General features: G+C 39.4%; 1 protein-coding gene across 2 annotated transcripts in view; it reads left to right on the top strand.

Moving 5' to 3' along the window:
- TTC28 (tetratricopeptide repeat domain 28) overlaps positions 1-18,033 on the top strand; it is a 623,568-nt gene that overhangs the window by 36,399 nt on the left and 569,136 nt on the right. The gene's annotated exons all lie outside the window — the stretch shown is intronic.

The raw sequence follows: 18,033 nt of genomic DNA, 5'->3' as shown, positions 1-18,033 counted from the left end.
CTATAATTATCGTAAACTAAACAAAATCTGTTTTAAAAAATTGTTATATGGCACCATTTGGGAGTTAGAATGCAGTTATCAAAGGACAGACCCAGGTTCAAATTCTTTCTCTTTTGCTAATAACAGTATGGCTTTTGGTAAATTTTTTAACCCCTCTGAGGTTAAGATAAATGGGATAATAATACTTCTCTTGTAAGGCTACTTAAGAGAGATAATTTGTTACTTGTACATGGTATGTGTTTGGTAAATAATAGCTATGATTGTGACATTTTTATTAAAGGTACAAATTAGTAAACTATTCCAGCAAGACTTAGCTAGTATCTTCTCTTTTTCTTTTTCTTTTCCTTTTTTTTTTTTTTTTAAACCTGTGGTTGATGCAGTGAGCCTGATAAATAGCTTAATTTTCAAATTAAGTATCTCCATTCCTTCTTTTTTTGGGTCTGGATATTTTATGTTCTTATGTTTGTGAATATTTTTAAAAATTCATTTATTTCAGAGAGAGAGAGAGAGAGAGAGAAAGAGAGAGAGAGAACACAATGGGGCGGGGCAGAGGGAGAGGGAGAGTGAGAAAGAGTCTTACGTGTAGACTTCAGATATGGAGCTTGATCCCATGACTTTGAAATCATGACCTGAGCTGAAACCACCAAGAATCTGTTTCTTAACCAGCTGCCACCTAGGCACTCTCTATGTTGAACACTGTAAAACTGTTTATCTGTTTTCGTTTTTCTGTGTCATTCTCCTTCCTTTTGTTAACCTCTTGTGATTTAACACAAAAAAATGATTTTAAAAGGTGCATTTTTATGATTATAGGTGAAAATGAACCTTTTAAGGTAACTTCTATCAAGTTTTAGTTTCTGATTTTTTCCCTGTATAGTAAGTGAAGATCTTTTGCTCTATCAGATAAATAAGAAAATAAAAACCCAATGTGATTTATAATAAAATTAATTTATAAAGAAATTTCTACTGCTGCATAGTTTTTTTCATTTCATAAAAACTTTATTTTATACTTATTTTTTCTAGGAATATACTCAGTATGTAAAAGAAGGCACACTTGTACTCTTTTGCCTTAAAGATATGTCTTAAAATTTTACCAATTCATTTTTCTTTTCATTTTGGCTTTTCTAACTTTTTAATTTTTTTATTTTTATTTTTATTTTTTTTATATTTATTTATGTCAGATACAGAGAGAGAGAGAGAGGCAGAGACACAGGCAGAGGGAGAAGCAGGCTCCATGCACCGGGAGCCCGATGTGGGATTCGATCCCGGGTCTCCAGGATCACGCCCTGGGGCAAAGGCAGGCGCCAAACCGCTGCGCCACCCAGGGATCCCTAACTTTTTTATTATAATCATTTTGCTTTTCTGAAGTGTTTCTCTGAGATGTCAGTATTGTCTAGTTTAATGAGGGAAGCATAAATTCCAATTTCTGTCTGTCTCCGTGGTAATTTTTTATGTAAACATCTAAGGGCTCCAGTGATTGGATACAGTCTTTTATTTATGTCTATTTTGTCTTAATGAAAAATGATTTTGGTTTGATAAGGGCTGCAAAAGAGGTCTGAACAAAGCAATATGAAAGCTGCCCAAAAAGAATAAGCCAGTCTTTTTTTTTTTTTAATTTTTATTTATTCATGATAGGCACACAGTGAGAGAGAGAGGCAGAGACACAGGCAGAGGGAGAAGCAGGCTCCATGCACCGGGAGCCTGACGTGGGATTCGATCCTGGATCTCCAGGATCGCGCCCTGGGCCAAAGGCAGGCGCCAAACCGCTGCGCCACCCAGGGATCCCAGAATAAGCCAGTCTTATTACTAAATTATGATACTTATCTCTGTCTCTTAGCTGTTGTCCGTTTATGTTCATTTTTTTGGTGTCCTGTTTAAGACATACTTCTCTTACTCAGAGTTATAAAGTTTTTCTTAGGTTTTCTTCTAGGATTTTCATAGTTTTTTACCTTTAGGTTTATGATTCATTTGGGGTATGATATGAGGTAGAGGTCAAGATTTATTTATTTTTTTCAATACAGATAACCGTGTTTCAGCAACATTTATTGAAAAGGCTATCCTTTCTCCATTGAACTACCTTTGGTACCTTTGCCACAAACCATTTGACTGTAAAAGTATGAGATTATTATTGGTTTCTGTTTTGTTCCATTGACCTATGCCCTAACCACATAGTCTTGATTACTAGCTTTATTGTATGTCTTGACATCAGATATTGTGAGTCTTCCATTTTTGTTCTTCTTTTTCTGGATTGTTTTTCTTTTTCTTTTTCTTTTCTTTAGGGATTTTATTTATTATGCATGAGAGACACACAGAGAGAGGCAGAGACATGGGTAGAGGGAGAAGCAGGCTCCTTTCAGGGAGCCTGATGTGGGACTCGACCCCCAGACTCAGGTGTTCAACCGCTGAACCATCCAGGTGTCCCTGGATTGTATTTCTTATTCTCTCTGTATTTTTATGTAAGTTATAAAATCAGCTTATCAATTTATTCAGAAATCCTACTGGAAATTAATGGGATCTCACTGAACTTTTAGAGAAATTTGGAGAAAATTGCCTTCTTAACATTGTTCAGTCTTCTAATCCATGAACATGGTATAGATGTCCATTTATTTAGTCTTCCTTTCATTTTCCATTGCAACTTTTTGTAGTTTTTAGTGTTCAGTTCTTGCACAATTAAAAAAATTATTCCTAAGTATTTTGCTTTTTAAAAATACTTTATTTATTTTAGAGAGAGAGAGCACATGCCTGTGCATGTATGTGCATGAAGTAGGGGAAAGGTAGAGAGGGAAGGGCATAGGAGGTGGGAGAGGGACAAGCAGACTCTGTGGTGAGCACAGAGCCCAATGAAGGGCTCAATCTCATGACCCTGAGATCATAACCTAAGCAGAAACCAAGAATCAGATACTTAACTGACTATGCCACCGGGGTGCCCATAAGTATTTCGCTTTTTGATGCTATTATAGATTGATTTAAAATTTTTTATTTTCTATTTTTTCATTGATAGTCTACAGAAATATATTTTTGTACTTTATGTCATGTTAACTGTGTTGAATTCACTTTTAAGTTCTAATGGAGTTTTTGCAGATGCTTCAGGATCTTTTTGTACATGATCATAAAATCTGTAAGTAATGACAGTTCTTTCTTTCTTTTGCATATGATTTTTATTTCTTTCTCTTGCTCCATTTTACTGGTTAGGATATCCAGTATGATTCTGAATAGAAATTGTGAGAGCAAACTTCTTTAGTCATTCCTGATCTTCATGGGAAAGCATTGAGCTTTTCATTGTTGAGGATGATGCCATTAATTTGGTGGAAGATATTCCTTTTAATTTCTATTATGACTGAGTATTGAATCTTGTCAATTTTTCTTCATTTGTTGGAATCATAATTTTTTTTCTCAGTCTTTTAGTGTGGTAAATTAATTTGATTTTGTTTTTGGATGTTAGGCCAAACTTGCATTCACAGGATAAATACCACTCAGTCATTATGTCTTATTCTTTTTATGTATTGTTTGACATGATTAGCTATAATTTTTTTTAAAGATTTTATTTATTTATTCATGAGTGACAGAGAGAGAGAGAGAGAGGCAAAGACACGGACGGAGGGAGAAGAAGGCTCCATGCAGGGAGCCCGACGTGGGACTTGATCCTGGGACCCCGGGGTCACAACCTGAGCCAAAGGCAACCGCCCAACTGCTGAGCCACCCAGGCATCCCATTCTACATTCTTTCTTGAATGTATTCCATATATATCTTATGCAGTTTATTTCCACAGCCAGTATTACAATCTAGGTTATTCTTGTTTCATTCTCATTTTGTTGTGGAATTTTTTTTCTTTTTTTTTTTGTTGTGAAATTTTTTATTGTAACAATGTTCTCATGAAAAACTTTCTGTTAAAAAAAAAAAAAAACGGGGATCCCTGGGTGGCGCAACGGTTTGGCGCCTGCCTTTGGCCCAGGGCGCGGTCCTGGAGACCCGGGATCGAATCCCACGTCGGGCTCCTGGTGCATGGAGCCTGCTTCTCCCTCTGCCTTTGTCTCTGCCTCTCTCTCTCTCTCTCACTGTGTGCCTATCATAAATAAATAAAAGTTAAAAAAAAAAAAAAAAACGTTCTCTTGTTCCATGTTTCGAGTGACCTGATATTCAAGAGTGCACAAGTGGTCACATTTGCACCTTTATTTCTTGCTACTGTGCTGACAAATATACTCTTCTTGTTGATCCAGTCTTTTCCTTTTTCTTCTTCCTTCCTGTTTATGCCAAACTCTGTGCCTGGAGTTTTCTTCCTTACTCCCAGTATTATTTGGCTAAGTAGGTCTAGTTCAATTCTCACCTTTCCCTGAAAGCTACGTTGAGCTTCTGTGAATATAACATTCATTGTCTATTACTCATTTCAATTAATTATTTATATTTTTAAAAAAATATTTTATTTATTAATTCATGAGAGACAGAGAGAGAGAGAGAGGCAGAGACACAGGCAGAGGGAGAAGCAGGCTCCATGCGGGACTCAATCCTGGGATTTCAGGATCACACCCCGGCTGAAGGCAGGCACTAAACCACTAAGCCACCCAGGGTCCCCCTAAAAACATTTTATAAGTGCATTGGAGCATAAAATGTTTTTTTTTTTTTTTAATTTTTTTTTAAATTTTTATTTATTTATGATAGTCACACAGAGAGAAAGAGAGAGAGGCAGAGACACAGGCAGAGGGAGAAGTAGGCTCCATGCACCGGGAGTCCGATGTGGGATTCGATCCCGGGTCTCTAGGATCGCGCCCTGGGCCAAAGGCAGGCGCCAAACCGCTGCGCCACCCAGGGATCCCTAAAATGGTATTTTTTAAGCTAGATAATCTTTGTGATTTTTTAAAAGATTTTATTTATTTATTTATGAGAGACACAGATTGAGAGGCAGAGACACAGGCAGAGGGAGAAGCAGGTCCTCATGGGGAGCCTGATGCAGGACTTGATCCTGGCTTCTGGGATCATGCCCTCAGCCGAAGGCAAACACTCGACCGCTGAGCCACCCAGGCGTCCCTAAGCTAGATAATCTTAATATGTGCCTTTATTACACACTTTTGGGAGTATGTATGTTTTTTATAATTTCAATTTTTTTAGTAAGAAATTTATTTATGGAATGTTTCTGCGTGCTAGGCAGTTTTTTTTTTTTTTAAGATATATTTATTTTGGGGGCTCCTGGGTGGCTCAGTTGGGTAAGGGTCTGTCTTTGGCTCAGGTCATGGTCCTGGGATTGAGCCCTATGTCAGGTTTCCTGCTCAGTGGGGAGTCTGCTTCTCCCTCTCCCTCAGCAGCTCCACCTGCTTGTGCTCTCTCTCTCTCATAAATAAATAAAAATTATTTATTTATTTATTCATGAGAGACACACAGAGAGAGGCAGAGGCACAGACAGAGAGAGAAGCAGGCTCCCCGTGGGAAGCCTGATGTGGGACTCAGTTCTAGGACCCCAGGATCACAACCTGAGCCAAGGGCAGAAGCACAACCACTGAACCACCCAGGCACCCAAAATAAAAAATTAAAAAAATATATTTATTTATTTTTGAGAGAGAGTGTGTGTGGCATGCAGGGAGGGGCAGGGAGAGGGAGAGAATCTCAAACAGACTCCCTGTTGAGTGCAGAGTCCAATAGACCATCCATCCCTGGATGGTCTTTTCATTATTGAAAGTGGGATATGAAGTATCCAGTTACTGTGGTTCAGTTTTCTTTCTTTCTTTTTAAAAAAATTACTTATATTTTTTAGTAATGTCTAAACCCAACGTGGAGCTCAAATTCATGGCCCCAAGGTCAAGAGCTACTTGCTCTTCTGACCCAGCCAGGCAGTCCCAGTAGTTGAAATCAATCTTTCTTTCTTTCTTTCTCTCTTTCTCTCTTTTCTTTCTTTCTCCCTTTTCTTTCTTTCTCCCTTTTCTTTCTTTCTTTCTTTCTTTCTTTCTTTCTTTCTTTCTTTCTTTCTTTCTCTCTTTCTTTCTTTCTTTCTTTCTTTCTTCTTTCTCTCTTTCTTTCTTTCTTCTTTCTTTCTCTTTTTCTTTCTTTCTCTCTCTCTCTCTTTCTCTTCTTTTCTTTCTTTCTTTCTTTCTTTCTTTCTTTCTTTCTTTCTTTCTTTTCTTTTCTTTTCTTTTCTTTTCTTTTCTTTCTTTCTTTATCTCTCTCTTTCTCTCTCTCTCCTTTCTGAGGTTTTATTTATTTGACAGAGAGCACAAGTTGGTGGAGCAGTGGGCAGAAGCAGAGGGAATAGCAGGTTCCCCGCTGAGCAAAGAGCCCAATGCAGGACTCAGTTCCAGGACCCTGGGATCATGACCTGAGCCAAAGACAGATGCTTAATTGACAGAGCCATGCAGGTGCCCCTGCAATGGTTGAATTTTATGTCCAATTCTGTCAGTTTTTGCTTCATGTATCTTAGAGGTTTTGTTTTTGGATATTTATATTTTTATGATTATTATATCTTCCTGGGAGACTAATCTTTTTATCATTACAGATTATCCTTCTTTTTCTTTAGTAATAATTTTGGTCCTAAAATCTATTTTGTGGGGCAGCCCAGGTGGCTCAGCGGTTTAGCGCTGTCTTCAGCCCAGGACGTGGCCCTGGAGACCCGGGATCCAGTCCCATGTCGGGTTCCCTGCATGGAGCCTGCTTTTCCCTCTGCCTCTCTCTCTTTCTCTCTGTGTCTCTCATGAATAAATAAATAAAATCTTAAAATAAATAAATAAATAAATAAATAAATAAATAAATAAAATCTATTTTGTGTGATATTAATATAGCCTTTCCCTCTCTCGGCTATTATTTGCATATATCTTTTTCCATACTTTCCTTTTCAACCTATATATGTCTTTGAAACTAAAGTGAGTGTCTTATAGACAGCATATAATTGTCATATTTTTTTAAAATCCATTTTTCCAATCTTTTCCCTATGATTGTAGTGTCCCAAAATAAGTCCCTTTATATTTAATTTAATGTAACTGCTGATAAGTTACGGCTTTTGCTTATCTTTCTGTTGCTTGTTTTTTATGTCTTTTTTTCTGTCTTTGTTATTTGTTTTCTATATACCTTTTTCTATTTTTTATGTTATTTTTATTATTTTTAAAAATATTTAATTAATTTATTTATTCATGAGAGACACACAAAGAGGCAGAGACACAGGCAGAGGGAGAAGCAAGCTCCATGCAGGGAGCCTGATGTGAGATTCAATCCTGGGACCCCGGGGTCACGCCCCAAGCCAAAGGCAGATGCTCAACCGCTGAGCCACCCAGGCATCTCATCTTTTATATGTTAAATAAATGTTTTCTGGTATGCCATTTATATTACTTTGTTTCTTTTACTATATATTTTTTAGTTATTTTTTTGGTGGTTGCCCTAGAGATGATAATTAGCATCTAAATCTATATCAATTTAATTTAATTTTTATTTTTATTATTTATTTATTTATTTATTTATTTATTTATTTATTTATTTATTTATTTATTTATAGGATTTTATTTACTTATTCATGAGAGACACACAGAGAGAGAGAGAGGCAGAGACACAGGCAGAGGGAGAAGTAGGCTCCATGCAGGGAGCCTGATGTGGGACTCTATCCTGGATCCTGGGTTCATGCACTGATCCGAAGGTAGATGCTCAACCACTGAGCCATCCAGGCATCCCTGTTTTTCCTTTTTTTAAGTTTTATTTAAGTGATCTCTACACCCCCTGTGTGGCTCAAACTCACAGCCCCAAGATCAAGAGTTGCATGCTCTTTTGACTGAGCCAGCCAGAAGCCTTTCATTTTTTTTTTTTTTTTTTAAAGATTCCATTTATTTATTCATGAGAAATGCAGAGAGGGAGAGAGAGAGAGGCAGACCACAGGCAGAAGGAGAAGCAGGCTCCAGGCAGAGAGCCTGACACAAGACTTGATCCTGGATCTCCAGGATCATGCCCTGGGCTGAAGGCGGCACTAAACAGCTGAGCCACCCGGGCTGCCCACCAGAAGCCTTTCAACTTAATAGTATGCAAAAACTTTGCTCCAATATAGCTCCATTCCTTTATCTTTTGTGCTATTGATGTCATACAAATTACATCTTTCTACATTATAAGCCCATCAGCATAGTTTTATAATTACTTCTTAATGCCCCTATCTTTTAAATCATATAAGTTGTTTTTCGTTATTGATATTCTCTGTTTGGTGAGACATTTTCCTTTAGTTGTTAGGACATGGTTTTCTCTGCTACTTTGAACATGTTTATAGTAGCTGATTTATAGTCTTTGCCTAGTAAGTTCAATCTTAGGATTTCTTCAGGGACATTTTCTATCACCTGCTTTTTTTGCAGTATGTGAGTCATACTTACCTGTTTATTTCTAGGTGTCATCATTTTTCGTTGAATACTGAACATTTTAAGTAATATGGCAGTTTTGAAAATCAGATTCTTCCCTTCCCATCCCTTGACTGGATTTATTGTTGCTTTTGTTTGCCTTTTTTGAGTTGCTTACTTCCCTCAACTAATTTTTTAAAGTCTGTATTCTTTGTCATATGCAGCCACTGAAATCTGCTCAGATAGCTTAGTGGCCAGCTACTAAAGGGACAGAGGTTCCGTAAATGCCTTGAACCAATAAGTTTCCCCCTGTTTGTTGACAAGTTCCTTTGGGTGTGTTCTGCATATATTCAGTACTCTGGCAATTTACAACTCTTTATTAGCCTTTACTTCCTGCTTGTGTAGAACTTCAAGTTCATCCAGAGGTGAGACATGAGGGCATTCCTGGATCTTCTTGGCCAGGTTTATGGTCCTATGCATTCCTAGATTCCCAAGAATGTTTGGAGTTTTTCAAAGCCCTCTAACTCTCCAGATTTTTAACTTTTTTCTTTAGCTTCTTGTATACTCACCTTATATTGCTACATCAGGCAGCTATGATGTTAGACAATTGCCACTGATTTTGTTTGACACATGTCTCTTGAAGAGGGCTGTTTGCACTAAGTTGTCTCTGAGCCAGGTCATAGAAAGTCCTGTGAATTGAGCTTTCTTAGGAAGTCACCAGCCAGGTCAAATAGTGATAATTTCTGGAGTTGGGGTGTTTAGAGATCTCCAAACCATTGGCTCCTGACCTTCTGGTGTTTGTAGGTATTGTTATCAAAGTTAAGAGTATATATGTATTAAATTCACAGTAAATATTTATAATAAAGTTGGCTATCTTTCTTATATAATTCTTTTGCATAATTTTATTCTTGTTTTTAAGGAGGTGAGAATTTAGTCATTCAGAATCTTTTTGTAGACAGTTGGAATGATAATCATGAAAGGGGATTTTTTAAAATTAAGAATATGACACCTTAAATTTAAATGAAACTATTATGCTATCATAAGTAAAATCCATCTCAGCCAGCTGTTACTTCTATTAATGTTAACAGGTTTCATTACCAAAGCAAATGGTTATTACCAACTTATCTTTGGGACTAAATGGTTTCTTCTTATTAATATAGGCTATTATTTTGCATGTCTTAAATATATGATTTTATGATAGGCTTATTATTTGTATGCATTTGAAGCTATGTTCTGGGTGCTTTGGGTTAATCTGTAAATTGTACATGCACACATGTAATTTTTTAATTAAGAAGGTAATTCAAAATTACTTCTGCAAAAATATCAAACTATAAAATTTTATATCCCTTATCCACTGCTCATTCCTTTTTTTTTTTTTTTTTAAAGATTTTATTTGTTTATTCATGAGAGACACACAGAGAGAGGCAGAGACATAGGCAGAGGGAGAAGCAGGCTCCCTGCGGAGAGTGCAGAGTGGGACTTGATCCCAGGATTCCGGGATCATGACCTGAGCTGAAGACAGATGCTCAACCACTGAGCCACCCAGGCACCGTACTGCTGATTCCATTCTCTGTCCCCCATTACAGTCCTAGACTTCACTGTTTTTTTTTTTTTTTTTTTTTTTTTTTTAATTTTATTTATTTATGATAGTCACATAGAGAGAGAGAGAGAGAGAGAGAGAGGCAGAGACACAAGCAGAGGGAGAAGCAGGCTCCATGCACCGGGAGCCTGACGTGGGACTCGATCCGGGGTTTCCAGGATCGCGCCCTGGGCCAAAGGCAGGCGCCAAACCACTGCGCCACCCAGGGATCCCCTGTTTTTTTTTTTTTAATTTAATTTGAATATCTTTCAGACCTTTTGCAATACATCTATAGCTATGCAGAAATGAATACATATTCCCACATACTTTTTTTTTTTTTTTTTAAGTAGACTCCATGCCCAGTGTGGAGCCCAGTGCTAGCTAGTCTTGAACTAATGACCCTGAGATCAAGACTTGAGCTGAGATCAAGAGTTGAATGCCTAGCCAACTGAGCCATCCAGGGATGCCTACCTATATACTTTTTATTATTTTTTAATTAATTAATTAATTATTTATTTATTTATATTTAAAGATTTTATTTATTTATTCACGAGAGACACAGAGAGAGAGGCAGAGATACAGGCAGAGGGAGAAGGAGGCTCCATGCAGGGAGCCTGATGTGGGACTTGAACCCTGGGTACCTAGGATCACGCCCTGAGCCAAAGGCAAATCACTGCTGAGCCATCCAGGCGTCCCTACCTATATACTTTTTAAATGTTATATTTGCTATGTGTTTATTTCGCTGTTAATTCATACACCTATTTTTAATAGCTATATAGTATTCCACAGTAGAAATATGCAAATTTAGTGTTTTTTATTTGATTTTATTTTTTAAAGTAAAGATAATCTATAAAAAGAGGTGAGGTAAAGGTGGTTTGAAAGCTTTTTTTTTGTTGTTGGATACATGTGTGAAGATGCAAAGTAGTCTCTGTTTCTTAGTTATTCAAGAAAGATTGCAAACAGACTACTGATGAAAGTACATTTTCTGGTTGCTACCATTTAATTGGTAGCTTTCTCTATTTGGTGTTGAAGTGAGTCTTTCTTAAACTCACTGGTCATTGTTTACTTATTTATGCATTTGGTTTTCATTTTATATTGTTTTTTTATTTATTTTTATTTTTTATTTTTATTTTTACTTGAATATTTATTTATTTATTTATTTATTTTAATTTATTTTTTATTGGTGTTCAATTTACCAACATACAGAATATCCCCCAGTGCCCGTCACCCATTCACTCCCACCCCCCGCCCTCCTCCCCTTCTACCACCCCTAGTTCGTTTCCCAGAGTTAGCAGTCTTTACGTTCTGTCTCCCTTTCTGATATTTCCCACACATTTCTTCTCCCTTCCCTTATATTCCCTTTCACTATTATTTATATTCCCCAAATGAATGAGAACATATAATGTTTGTCCTTCTCCGATTGACTTACTTCACTCAGCATAATACCCTCCAGTTCCATCCACGTTGAAGCAAATGGTGGGTATTTGTCTTTCTAATGGCTGAGTAATATTCCATTGTATACATAAACCACATCTTCTTTATCCATTCATGTTTGATGGACACCGAGGCTCCTTCCACAGTTTGGCTATTGTGGACATTGCTGCTATAAACATCGGGGTGCAGGTGTCCCGGTGTTTCATTGCATCTGAATCTTTGGGGTAAATCCTCAACAGTGCAATTGCTGGGTCGTAGGGCAGGTCTATTTTTAACTCTTTGAGGAACCTCCACACAGTTTTCCAGAGTGGCTGCACCAGTTCACATTCCCACCAACAGTGTAAGAGGGTTCCCTTTTCTCCGCATCCTCTCCAACATTTGTTGTTTCCTGCCTTGTTAATTTTCCCCATTCTCACTGGTGTGAGGTGGTATCTCATTGTGGTTTTGATTTGTATTTCCCTGATGGCAAGTGATGCAGAGCATTTTCTCATGTGCTTGTTGGCCATGTCTATGTCTTCCTCTGTGAGATTTCTGTTCATGTCTTTTGCCCATTTCATGATTGGATTGTTTGTTTTTTTGGTGTTGAGTTTAATAAGTTCTTTATAGATCTTGGAAACTAGCCCTTTATCTGATATGTCATTTGCAAATATCTTCTCCCATTCTGTAGGTTGTCTTTGAGTTTTGTTGACTGTATCCTTTGCTGTGCAAAAGCTTCTTATCTTGATGAAGTCCCAATAGTTCATTTTTGCTTTTGTTTCTTTTGCCTTCATGGATGTATCTTGCAAGAAGTTACTGTGGCCGAGTTCAAAAAGGGTGTTGCCTAGTTCTTCTCTAGGATTTGATGGAATCTTGTCTCACATTTAGATCTTTCATCCATTTTGAGTTTATCTTTGTGTATGGTGCAAGAGAGTGGTCTAGTTTCATTCTTCTGCATGTGGATGTCCAATTTTCCCAGCACCATTTATTGAAGAGACTATCTTTCTTCCAATGGATAGTCTTTCCTCCTTTATCGAATATCAGTTGACCATAAAGTTGAGGGTCCACTTCTGAGTTCTCTATTCTGTTCCATTGATCTATGTGTCTGTTTTTGTGCCAGTACCACACTGTCTTGATGACCACAGCTTTGTAGTACAACCTGAAATCTGGCATTGTGATGCCCCCAGATATGGTTTTCTTTTTTAAAATTCCCCTGGCTATTGGGGGTCTTTTCTGATTCCACACAAATCTTAAAATAATTTGTTCTAACTCTCTGAAGAAAGTCCATGGTATTTTGATAGGGATTGCATTAAACGTGTATATTGCCCTGGGTAACATTGACATTTTCACAATATTAATTCTGCCAATCCATGAGCATGGAATATTTTTCCATCTCTTTGTGTCTTCCTCAATTTCTTTCAGAAGTGTTCTATAGTTTTTAGGGTATAGATCCTTTACATCTTTGGTTAGGTTTATTCCTAGGTATCTTATGCTTTTGGGTGCAATTGTAAATGGGACTGACTCCTTAATTTCTCTTTCTTCAGTCTCATTGTTAGTGTATAGAAATGCCTGATTTCTGGGCATTGATTTTGTATCCTGCCACGCTACCAAATTGCTGTATGAGTTCTAGCAATCTTGGGATGGAGACTTTTGGGTTTTCTATGTAGAGTATCATGTCATCGGCAAAGAGGGAGAGTTTGACTTCTTCTTTGCCAATCTGAATGCCTTTAATGTCTTTTTGTTGTCTGATTGCTGAGGCTAGGACTTCCAGTACTATGTTGAATAGCAGTGGTGAGAGTGGACATCCCTGTCTTGTTCCTGATCTTAGGGGAAAGGCTCCCAGTGCTTCCCCATTGAGAATGATATTTGCTGTGGGCTTTTCATAGATGGCTTTTAAGATGTTGAGGAATGTTCCCTCTATCCCTACACTCTGAAGAGTTTTGATCAGAAATGGATGCTGTATTTTGTCAAATGCTTTCTCTGCATCTAATGAAAGGATCATATGGTTCTTGGTTTTTCTCTTGCTGATATGATGAATCACATTGATTGTTTTACGGGTGTTGAACCAGCCTTGTGTCCCAGGGATGAATCCTACTTGGTCATGGTGAATAATTTTCTTAATGTATTGTTGGATCCTATTGGCCAGTATCTTGTTGAGAATTTTTGCATCCATGTTCATCAGGGATATTGGTCTGTAATTCTCTTTTTTGGTTGGGTCTTTGTCTGGTTTTGGAATTAAGGTGATGCTGGCCTCATAGAACGAATTTGGAAGTACTCCATCTCTTTCTATCTTTCCAAACAGCTTTAGGAGAATAGGTATGGTTTCTTCTTTAAACGTTTGATAGAATTCCCCTGGGAAGCCATCTGGCCCTGGACTCTTGTGTCTTGGGAGGTTTTTGATGACTGCTTCAATTTCCTCCCTGGTTATTGGCCTGTTCAGGTTTTCTATTTCTTCCTGTTCCAGTTTTGGTAGTTTGTGGCTTTCCAGTAATGCGTCCATTTCTTCTAGATTGCCTAATTTATTGGTGTATAGTTGTTCATAATATGTTTTTAAAATCGTTTGTATTTCCTTGGTGTTGGTAGTGATCTCTCCTTTCTTATTCTATTAATTTGAGTCTTCTCTCTCTTCTTTTTTTTTTTTTTAATTTTTATTTATTTATGATAGTCACAGAGAGAGAGAGAGAGAGAGAGAGGCAGACACACAGGCAGAGGGAGAAGCAGGCTCCATGCACCGGGAGCCCGACGTGGGATTCGATCCCGGATCTCCAGGATCGCGCCCTGGGCCAAAGGCAGGCGGCCAAACCACTGCGCCACCCAGGGATCCCTCTCTCTTCTTTTTAATAAGGCTGGCTAATGGTTTATCTGTCTTATTAATTCTTTCAAAGAACCAACTCCTGGTTCTGTTGATCTGTTCCACAGTTCTTCTGGTCTCGATTTCGTTGAGTTCTGCTCGAATCTTTATTAACTCTTCTTCTGCTGGGTGTAGGATCTATCTGCTGTTTTTTCTCTAGCTCCTTTATGTGTAAGGTTAGCTTTTGTATTTGAGTTCTTTCCAGTTTTTGAATGGATGCTTGTATTGCGATGTGCTTCCCCCTTAGGACTGCTTTTGCTGCATCCCAAAGATTTTGAACGGTTGTATCTTCATTCTCATTAGTTTCCATGAATCTTTTTAATTCTTCCTTAATTTCCTGGTTGACCCTTTCATCTTTTAGCAGGATGGTCCTTAACCTCCACGTATTTGAGGTCCTTCCAAACTTCTTGTTGTGATTTAGTTCTAATTTCAAGGCATTATGGTCTGAGAATATGCAGGGGACGATCCCAATCTTTTGCTTTCGGTTCAGACCTGATTTGTGACCCAGTATGTGGTCTATTCTGGAGAAAGTTCCATGTGCACTTGAGAAGAACGTGTATTCAGTTGAGTTTGGATGTAAAGTTCTGTAGATATCTGTGAAATCCATCTGGTCCAGTGTATCATTTAAAGCTCTCGTTTCTTTGAAGATGTTGTGCTTAGAAGACCTATTGAGTATAGAAAGAGCTAGATTGAAGTCACCAAGTATAAGTGTATTATTATCTAAGTATTTCTTCACTTTGGTTATTAATTGATTTACATATTTGGCAGCTCCCACATTCGGGGCATATATATTGAGGATTGTTAAGTCCTCTTGTTGGATAGATCCTTTAAGTATGATATAGTGTCCCTCTTCATCTCTCACTACAGTCTTCGGGGTAAATTTTAGTTTATCTGATATAAGGATGGCTACCCCTGCTTTCTTTTGAGGACCATTCGAATGGTAAATGGTTCTCCAACCTTTTATTTTCAGGCTGTAGGTGTCCTTCTGTCTAAAATGACTCTCTTGTAGACAGCAAATAGATGGGTCCTGCTTTTTTATCCAGTCTGAAACCCTGCGCCTTTTGATGGGGTCATTAAGCCCGTTCACGTTCAGAGTTACTATTGAGAGATATGAGTTTAGTGTCATCATGATATCTATTCAGTCCTTGTTTTTGTGGATTGTTCCACTGAACTTCTTCTTAAAGGGGAATTTTAAGAGTCCCCCTTAAAATTTCTTGCAGAGCTGGTTTGGAGGTCACATATTCTTTTAGTTCCTGCCTGTCTTGGAAGCTCTTTATCTCTCCTTCCATTTTGAATGAGAGCCTTGCTGGATAAAGTATTCTTGGTTGCATGTTCTTCTCATTTAGGACCCTGAATATATCCTGCCAGCCCTTTCTGGCCTGCCAGGTCTCTGTGGAGAGGTCTGCTGTTACCCTAATACTCCTCCCCATAAAAGTCAGGGATTTCTTGTCTCTTGCTGCTTTAAGGATCTTCTCTTTATCTTTGGAATTTGCAAGCTTCACTATTAAATGTCCAGGTGTTGAATGGTTTTTATTGATTTTAGGGGGGGATCTCTCTATTTCCTGGATCTGAATGTCTGTTTCCCTTCCCAGATTAGGAAAGTTTTCAGCTAGAATTTGTTCAAATACATATTGTGGCCCTCTGTCCCTTTCGGCGCCCTCGGGAACGCCAATTAAACATAGGTTTCTCTTCTTCAGGCTGTCGTTTATTTCCCTTAATCTATCTTCATGGTCTTTTAATTGTTTGTCTCTTTTTTCCTCAGTTTCCCTCTTTGCCATCAACTTGTCTTCTATGTCACTCACTCGTTCTTCCACCTCGTTAACCCTCATCATTAGGACTTCTAGTTTGGATTGCATCTCATTCAATTGATTTTTAATTTCTGCCTGATTAGCTCTAAATTCTGCAGTCATGAAGTCTCTTGAGTCCTTTATGCTTTTTTCTAGAGCCACCAGTAGCTGTATAATAGTGCTTCTGAATTGGCTTTCTGACATTGAATTGTAATCCAGATTTTGTAACTGTGGGAGAGAGAACTGTTTCTGATTCTTTCTTTTGAGGTGAGGTTTTCCTTCTAGTCATTTTGCTCAGTGCATAGTGGCCAAAAGCAAGTTGTATTGGGAAAAGGAGAAAAAGAGAGGAGAGAAAGAAGGAAAGAAAAGAGAAAGAGAGGGACGCCTGGGTGGCTCAGCGGTTTGGTGCCTGCCTTTGGCCCAGGGCGTGATCCTGGAGACCCGGGATCGAGTCCCACGTCAGGCTCCCTGCATGGAACCTGCTTCTCCCTCTGCCTGTGTCTCTGCCTCTCTCTCTCTGTGTGTGTGTCTCTCATGAATAAATAAATACAATCCTTAAAAAAAAAAAAAGAAAAGAGAAAGAGAAAAAAAGGAAGAAAAAAAGAAAAAGAAAGAAGAAAAAGAGAAATAAAAAGAAAGAAAGGAAAAAAGGGTGGGGGAAGGAAACAAATCAAAAAGCAAAGCAAAGCAAAACAAACAAACAAAAAACCCACGGGGGAGTATCTTCTGATTCTGTATACTTTAAGTCCCTTGACTTCCCCTGGAACTTGTCCGTCGAGCTGGTCTTCTGGGGGAGGGGCCTGTTGTGCTGATTTTCAGGTGTTAGCACTTGGGGGAGCTGCTCTGCCCCCTGGTGCAGGGCTCAGTGGGGGTTGTTTACCCCGTGAGGCCCCAGGAGGAACAACCCCAGTGGCGGGGCCGGCTCTGGAGCCCTGGAGTCAGCTCCCACAGTAAGTAACTACAGAGCTCTCCTCTGCAGGGCCTGGAGGCTCCGGGGCGGGGCCACTGATCTGCTAAGCTCGGGGCAGGAGCGTCCTTGCAGTCCTGGGCCCTCCTGGCCTCTGCCTGTCCCCGGGGGAGGCTGGATCCTGGGCTGTGTCCCGGCGCCCTGTGCTCCCGGTCTGTGCTGTTGGATTCGCGCTCCTGGCCACGCAGCCCCCTCCGCGGAGCCGTCGCCCGAGCCCCTCCGAGCTGCTCCCGGAGCCGCGCAGCCCCCTCCACACTGAGCCTCTTCCTCTGCCCGAGGCCCTCCGAGCTGCTCCCGCCCCGCAGCCCCCTCCGCAGAGCCGCAACCCGAGCCCCTCCGAGCTGCTCCAGGTCCCGCTGTGCGCGCTGCAACCCTTAGGGAGCTCGGCGTACTCTCCTGGGCCCGCAGGTGCCTGTTACTGTCCCAGGGAGCCCGAGGGCATCCCCGCCCTCCTGGGGTCCTGCTCTAACTCCCTACGTGGCCTTTCTGCCCGGGAAGGTTGGTGCAGCTCCTGCTTCTCCGGGACGGGGCTCTCCTGTCCTGGGGACACTCGCCCCAGCCTCAGCCCGGCTCCTTGTGGGGCCCCTCCCCCTTGGAGGCGTTTTGTTTCTTTATTTCTTTTTTCCTGTCTTCCTACCTTGATAGAAGCGCGAACTCTTCTCACTGTAGCATTCCAGGTGTTCTCTTAATTCTCAGGCCGAATTCATAGATTTTCAGGATAATTTGAAGGTTATCTAGGTAATTTGGTGGGGACAGGTGATTTGGAGACCCTACTCTTCCGCCATCTTGCCCCTCCCCCCTCATTTTATATTGTTGATTAGAGATGAAAAGTCAGTTTTTTACTGAGAGGAATTTTTCTCATAAATGTCAGCCTTAGGTAATGCTGAGTCTATAGCATCTCCTTGGGAACCATACTTTTGTGAGATAGAACCAACTACTTTAAGATGTGTTCTTCAGGAAGTCTGGCAAGAAGAGAAGTCTTGCTAGAAAGGAAATTCAGGAAATAGGAGCTCAATTATTTAAATTCTTCAATTTGTTTATCATAATTCATTTCAAGAATGTTTTAATGACAAAGTTATAAACATAAATAACAAGTTTTCTTCCAGCTCCCAGATGGCATATACTTATCACTAAGGAATGTGAATACATTGTTTGAC

Source organism: Canis aureus, chromosome 27 (assembly GCF_053574225.1).
Source record: "Canis aureus isolate CA01 chromosome 27, VMU_Caureus_v.1.0, whole genome shotgun sequence".
Taxonomy (NCBI): Eukaryota; Metazoa; Chordata; class Mammalia; order Carnivora; family Canidae; genus Canis; species Canis aureus.
Note: the sequence above shows the minus strand (reverse complement) of the source record. Positions and strands in the feature narration are given on the sequence as shown.